This window comes from Denticeps clupeoides, chromosome 13, assembly GCF_900700375.1.
Source record: "Denticeps clupeoides chromosome 13, fDenClu1.1, whole genome shotgun sequence".
In the NCBI taxonomy this organism is placed as follows: Eukaryota; Metazoa; Chordata; class Actinopteri; order Clupeiformes; family Denticipitidae; genus Denticeps; species Denticeps clupeoides.
Window position 1 is genome coordinate 11,903,100 of NC_041719.1, and position 6,985 is coordinate 11,910,084.

Below are 6,985 nucleotides of genomic sequence, written 5' to 3' on the forward strand. Positions count from 1 at the left end.
TAGTGTGAAAAAAAATTCCTTTGCTTGCATTTTTGAGAACTATATTCATAAAACAATAAGATGGGGGACCCGGGTCTTTTTAAAAAGCCTAATATATTCATGCATGGCTTTAGGGCCATTTGCCAACACCTGCTTACATTTTTGCAGGTTTTCATTACAGATGAACAGCTTACACTACATTGGTCTGTATTAGTGTCTAAGACCGTACTGTACATGGTGAAAGTGAAGTGACTGTCATTGTGAAACACTGCAGCACAACACACGGTGACACAATGCAATGTGTCCTCTGCTTTTAACATCACCCTTAGTGAGCAGTGGGCAGCCATGACAGGCACCAGGGGAACACTGTGGGGACGGTGCTTTGCTCAGTGGCACCTTGGCGGATCGTGATTCTTCTGATTACGGGCCGCTTCCTTAACCACTAGGGCACCACTGTCCCGGTGTCCCGTGTTCTCTCAGATACAGCTAACTTGTTTGTAGCCCCTGTGCTAAGTCCTATTTGCGCCAGCCTTTGCGCAGTTAAAAGTTAAAATCCTGTAATGACATCCATTTAAAGTGCGCACATTGTGCTAACAGGCACATTCTGCCCCTAGGCCTAGCAAAGGAAGGCTTCTGCCTTCTTCTGAGCTTGTTTTGTGAGCCACGTCTCCAGCCAGTCTGAAAGCTCTCACGAGCCGAAAGTGCTTAGTGGCCCTAATCTCAGAAAATCACAGCGAGGCAGTGTATATGTGCGAGTCTGATAGGGGAAATCTTTGGCTCGTTGCCTATCAGATAGGAAAGGAGAGGGGGGATGGGGTGTGTGTGTGTGTGTTTATGTGTGTGTGTGGGTGTGTGTGTGTGTGTGTGTGTGTGAGGGGGGGGTCTCTAGTGTTTACCTACAGTAGCTCTTTGGCTAATTAAAGAGGTCGTCCCGTCTGACTCCTGGTCACTAATCACTATTACGGCCTCTGTCACTTTGAAGTACCCTCGGCCTATGCAAAGCAGCCCGTTTCCCCATTTTGTTTGGCAGAACTAAAATAAATATTTGAAACCAAGCACATGACACCAAGCACTTTTTTTTTAAGGAGCATGAAAATGCTTAGCACCCATCTGGTGCTGGCTAGCGCTGGACATGAGTCACGCAAAGGTTCATAGAGTTTCGCATTTACACATCCCCACAGAATTCGCCCCACACACTTGATTCACTTACCAAAGGAAACAAATGACCTCCCCCCCTTTCTTTTCGGGGTAATTGCCTGTACGTCAGTGAGAAGTATGTCTTTTTTTCCCCCCAGAATGCATTCTTTCATTTGTTTGGGTAAATATTTGCTGGGCTGTTTAGAATGAACTGGTCGACTTGGCTGACATGTGGCTTACAAGCCGTGCTCTGGTGTCTGCGGCTGTGCCCGCCTCCGCCCTTGACATCGTCGTCTTCCTGCATGCGGTTTAGCTTGGACTGCAGCGCTGCCATCTGAACCTCCAAACCAAATATTTTCCCTCTGCAGGTTTCCAGTGGAAGCCTGTGGGAAAGAGACTGAACTCAGAGCACAAGGAATGCACCGTCTGCTCTTTATTCCACCCAGTTTATTGTCTTAACCTGAGCACTCAGCAATACCTTCTCTCTCGCTTTCTTCCCCTCAGCCCCGCATTAGCATTCGGATCTTAACATCCACCTGCAGGCCAGAGTCAACAAGGCTGAAACTGAGCAGGATGGAATTTTTTCCCCCTCTTTTGTCACATCAGCACAACACTTTCCTGAGAGCCCAGGTGAGCATCAGACGAATATCCATCCTATGGTCACATGACCTCCTGCACTGATACTGTTCTCGGTTTGCCTATGCTGAAGATCTGAATTCTGAATTCAGTCTTTTGTTATAGCACAGTTGGTGCCAGTCTGACAATGTAATTGGCCTGGAAGAGTTCTGATATCTGCACCATTTCAAAAGTCCTGCCACGTTATTTTCTTTTCAAGTTATGTTCAATTACGATGTAAAAGTAATGTAATTACTAAAATTACTTTTTGATTTGTTTTGTAAATTATTCTTAACTGTTGTAATATCAGCCCCCACAAGATCAGTCTTCAGGCCTCATTTTACTCTAAGACCATACAGCTATAAACCACTAAATCAAATATTGAATATTCAATAGCATTGAATAATGTGAGGAACTTTCTGGCTGGTCGGTGCACCTCCTGTATTTAATCCATCACCCTTAGTGAGCAGTGGGCAGCCACGAAAGGTGCAAAAGTCAGTGAATTGCTTCTCAAATCTTGACAGGATGTTCTCCAGCTGTGCATATTCATATCGGAACGTTTCAGGAAATCTTTTATTTCAGGCAGCAACTCTGTGAATCTACTCAAACTCTACTCCATCAAAGTGTAGAAAAGATCTGCGCATCTGGTGTGCTTTTAATTGTAAAATGGTCAGAAGCTCTTCTTTGCCACTCAGACCTCCAGAAAACATTCTGATAACACAAAAATCTGCGCCACATTCATCAAACCGGTCCGCTCGTCCAACTGGAGAGAAACCCTCACATGTAGCAGTGTCTTTTTTTAGATGTCCTCTGCCATTCCCTTGTATCCGCGTATAACTGTTCAAGATTCAAGATTTTTATTTGACACTGTCCACATGAGAACACTTTTCTCTAAAATGAGTTTTCAGTTTCTAAACATTCTGCGTCCATGCAGCAGCGTTATCTGAAATGTCGTCATCCACACAAAGATGCAGAGAACTGCCCAAACACTGCTCAGCCCCAAGTGACCTCCCTGTTTCGTGCTTAGTTCTCCTTCACGGTGTGTTAAACATCCGGAACACATCGTTGTTCTCCAGCCTCGTCTTTTCATTAGAAATGTGCAGAGGAGGATTTCTTGTAGTTGCTTTATAAGATTCTGCAGCTGCTGCAGCACAACCACAAACGTGTTATCTGCCATCATTCTACGTATGACGCATCTGGAGTTAAAGGGTCAGGTTGGAGGTTGGAACCCATTTAAAAAAATAATCATTCTGGGTCCACCAAAAAGCCATTTCCGTGAGGACACAGGGAAAGATCGGATAGAAAAAACATTGTTGTGTGGATGGGGCCTTACATGATAAAATGCTATTATATTGGCTTGGTAAAAATTGATTGCTGTGCTGCCGTTCTCGTTTTTTTCATCAGCGTGTGGTTAAGACATATGATCTTTACCTACTTGGAATGAAAATGATTTTTGCTCTTTTGGCTTCTGATATCTTTGCGTGTTAAACGTTGCATGAGTAGTTACACAATGAAAATGCGCATGCGCACGTGCATGGGCGCTTGTGGCGCATTTTGCGACTGATCGAAAATTACTCTGTGATCGACTGGTTGGTTGCCACTGCTTTAACCCTTTGGTGATGGCTTTCGGCAGCAGGACACAGCATGCGAACAGTCCATCTCCAACATCCAAACATATCAGCAAGGTTTTTGTACACAGTAATAAAATTGTATTGATGAATTGTAATCTCGTTACTCCCCAACCCTGCTGAATTATGTTACTTAGCAACAACATCTAACAACAACAGAAGCTTCTTCTCACAACTGCCATTAATTTCAGTGTGGAAAATTGAAATAGTGACAAATGCTAATATTGGTTTTGTTCACTTCATATGAAACAGACATTTCTGAGAATCAGAAACAGATAATAATAAACTCCGCCATAATTATAAAAACACCCTCAAGATCATGCTAAGCATGCAACCACAGCATACTGGTGCCATTGCCATTATAGTTAAACAATCCCTCCTTAATTAACTTGCCTGTCTTATTCTTTCTTCCTTTGATCCTGCAAACAAATAATTAAATCAATTAACCGCAAACATGATGACCCAGAAGCTGCACATAACCACACATAAATCTTCGAAGCAAAGTTTGTCCAGTTGCTTCACTCATGCTTAGCATTATGTTTTTTTTTGTGTTTGATCTCTAAAGTTAATACGTATTATTACAAGTGTTTATTGCATGTCTAGGCTGCTTCATCTGGCACCATCACTATACAAACCTTTTCAATCTACAAGGGTTAAAAGCCAATTACAACACAATTATAAGCTTCACAAGATGCACTTCTCACCTACATGTGCAGCATCTGCGGTTTAATTTATTTTGCCTCAAGATATATGTGTACTCTAATGTCTTTGATGTGAAAAGCTTGGGTAATAAGCCACTGCACTGTATTCTTTTTTGTTAACGTGATTTTTTTTTCCTTTTTTGAATTTCAACCTCACTCAAAATAATTGATGCAAATAGGTTCATTCCACTGAATTTTCCTTCAGGGTAAGCTAAAAGGAGACGTTATCTTCTACACTTGCAAATCCATATTTCAGACACAATACAAGTACATACATGCCCATGAGTGAGTTGGGCTTAACTTGATGGGAATCAAACCCAAACGTCAAGGCAACATGGTTCAAGTGACATTTGAGTTTAATAATCTGCATTTAATGAGTTTCTGTGGCCATACTTTAAAGTTAACCCTCCATTTACAACTCTCGTACTTTTAATAAACATCTCACTGCTGGTAAAGAAAATGTTTTAGACTCAAAACAGAGTTTTGAGAGGTTGAATATAACAGTAAACTGTTGTTGTCAGGTGCAAAATGGTATTACAGGGCATTGCTGTCTGATGCAAGCTGGATAACACGCTCGCTAACGCAGTCTATTTGTGAAATTACAGCGGTGTCACCCCATATTGCTAGAATAACAGAATTGTTGTCATTTTTGGAGATTTATGTACAAAGTATAATAAAAGCACCCATTTGATTTAATACAGCCATGAGTCTTTTGGGGAGAGATGGAAAAGAAGTTTCTCACACCTGGATTTGTGGGATCCTCTGCCATTCCTCTCTGCAGATCATTTCCAGTTCTGGCAGGTTGGATGGTAAATGCTGGTGGACAGCCATTTTTAGATCTCTCCAGAGATGCACAATTGAGTTTAAGAACTTTCAAGAACAGTCACAGAGTTGTTGTGAAGCCAGTCCTTCATTATTTTAGCTGTGTGTTTAGAGTCATTGTCTTGTTGGAAGGTAAACCTTTGGCCTAGTCTGAGGTCTTGAGTACTCTGGAAAGTTCCATTTTGTTCACATCAGTATAATCAAACACATCTGGACTCAAATGAAGGTGTAGAACCATCTCAAGCATGATCAGAAGAAATGGACAGCACCTGAGTTACATATATGAGTATCAGAGCAAAGGATCTGAATACTTATGGACATGTGATATTATCAGATATCAGTTTTTCTTTGTTAAAAAATGTCAACAAGTCTGTGCACATTAATGAGGAAAAAATGAACTTAAATGATTCCAGTTTAGCAAAGAAATTTAAGGGGGTCTGAATACTTTCTGTACCCACTGTACATCAAAATGATTTTTATTCAGAGTCTGCTGTTTGAATCTTAAACAATGCTCATTTAAAATTCAATATAATTTAATAATTATTTGCTTTTATTTAATCCTTTTTAATTGGACAAAACAATTTTGTGGTTCCATAAGACAGAGACTGTGAAAGGGAGAAAGCGGATCATTTTGTGCCTTCATATTTATATGCACAAATAAATCAGAAAAGTCTTTCATTCAGTTTCATTACAAACATCCCTCATGGCCCACACACTTCTATGACATTCAGTCACGTGGCAGTATGACTATTCAGAATGAATTAGCATTGTGAGAATCTCTTAGTCACACCTTACAGTCTGTTCATATAGTCACCAAAAGAAAAATAACTCAAATGTCACAGAGGGAACTCATACTGTTCACAGCTGAAAAGTCACGTCTGACTTCAAAAGCAGTTTGAGGCTGGGGTACAGTTATAGAGGCACACGATCTTCAGTCTGCATGTTGTATACCTCATGCAATGCCTGTAAATAAAATCTAGGCACTTCAAAAGATTGTAATGCAGCCAAAAACAAACATTCCAGTTATTTTTTAACAGGGACATCCCATCTGGGCTAAAATCACTCAAACTCACCATCATGAGTTTCTGAGAAAGCAATTCTGACTCCAGAACTTATTATTAGTACAATTATCAGTACAATGTTCCTTTAAACTGAATTAGATTCTTAACAGCAAAAGCCAAATAAAAATACCTCTTGGTGCATTTACAATTCAAGTGAAATTACTTTTTGTATACAGTGTTAAGAATGCCTGAACTAATCAGAAGCTGTTAACTGTTACTCTTTTCAACATTAAGGTGCATGACCTACAGATTCAAGATTCAAGATTGGTTTATTGTCAGTACAACAGTATTTACAGTATACCGTGTATTGAAATAATGTTTCACACAGACCCCCCTAGTGCAATCATAATCTAAAATACATGTTCAATACAGGCCAAACGTTGGACACACCTTTCATTCAATGTCATTTTATTTTCATGACCATTTACATTGCTAGATTCTCACTGAAGGCATCAAAACTATGAATGAACACATGTGGAGTTATGTACTTAACAAAAAAAGATGAAATAACTGAAAACATGTTTTATATTCTAGTTTCTTCAAAATAGCCACCCTTTGCTCTGATTACTGCTTTGCACACTCTTGGCATTCTCTCGATGAGCTTCAAGAGGTCGTCACCTGAAATGGGTTTCCAACAGTCTTGAAGGAGTTCCCTTTGCCTTCACTCTGCTCACCCCAAACCATCTGGATTGGGTTCAGGTCCGGTGACTGTGGAGGCCAGATCTCCCCTTTTTGTTAAGTACATAACTCCACATGTGTTCATTCATAGTTTTGATGCCTTCAGTGAGAATCTACCAATGTAAATGGTCATGAAAATAAAGAAAACACATTGAATGAGAAGGTGTGTCCAAACTTTTGGCCTGTACTGTATATACACACTAAACTAAGCTATACTAACTAAAACTAAAACTTAAATACTGTACAGTGTCTCTATAAGAGACAATAAGAGACCTATCTTCATTATCACATAATGTCAAATCATTTTTTTCAGTTGTATAAGTAAGAAAACTGGCATGTTTTCCTTATCTTTTGACACCATCAT